The following is a 501-nucleotide window of genomic DNA, read 5'->3' on the forward strand; positions in this document are numbered from 1 at the left end:
GTCCCTGGCCGCAATGATGACCCCTAGCGCTGGTGTCAGTGGCCGAATGTTGACCCCCCAGCGCTGGTGTCAGTGGCCGCAATGATGACCCCCAGCGTTGGTGTCAATGGCTGCAATGATGACCCCCAGCGTTGGTGTCAGTGGCTGCATTGATAACCCCCAGCGTTGGTGTCAGTGGCTGCAATGATGACCCCCAGCGTTGGTGTTAGTGGCCGCAATGATGACCCCCAGCGTTGGTGCAAGTGGCGGCAATGATGATCCCCAGCGTTGGTGTCAGTGGCCGCAATGATGATCCCCAGCGTTGGTGTCAGTGGCCGTAATGATGACCCCCAGCGTTGGTGTTAGTGGCCGCAATGATGACCCCCAGCGTTGGTGCAAGTGGCCGCAATGATGATCCCCAGCGTTAGTGTCAGTGGCCGTAATGATGACCCCCAGCGTTGGTGTCAGTGGCTGGGATGATGACCCCCAGCGTTGGTGTCAGTGGCTGGAATGATGACCCCC

The 501-nt window shown here is 59.5% G+C and overlaps 1 protein-coding gene across 3 annotated transcripts in view; it reads left to right on the forward strand.

Moving 5' to 3' along the window:
• DYNLT1 (dynein light chain Tctex-type 1) overlaps nt 1–501 on the forward strand; it is a 14,383-nt gene that overhangs the window by 1,154 nt on the left and 12,728 nt on the right. The window lies entirely within an intron of this gene.

Source organism: Nanorana parkeri, unplaced genomic scaffold (assembly GCF_000935625.1).
Source record: "Nanorana parkeri isolate BGI_ZX_2015 unplaced genomic scaffold, ASM93562v1 scaffold750, whole genome shotgun sequence".
NCBI lineage: Eukaryota > Metazoa > Chordata > Amphibia > Anura > Dicroglossidae > Nanorana > Nanorana parkeri.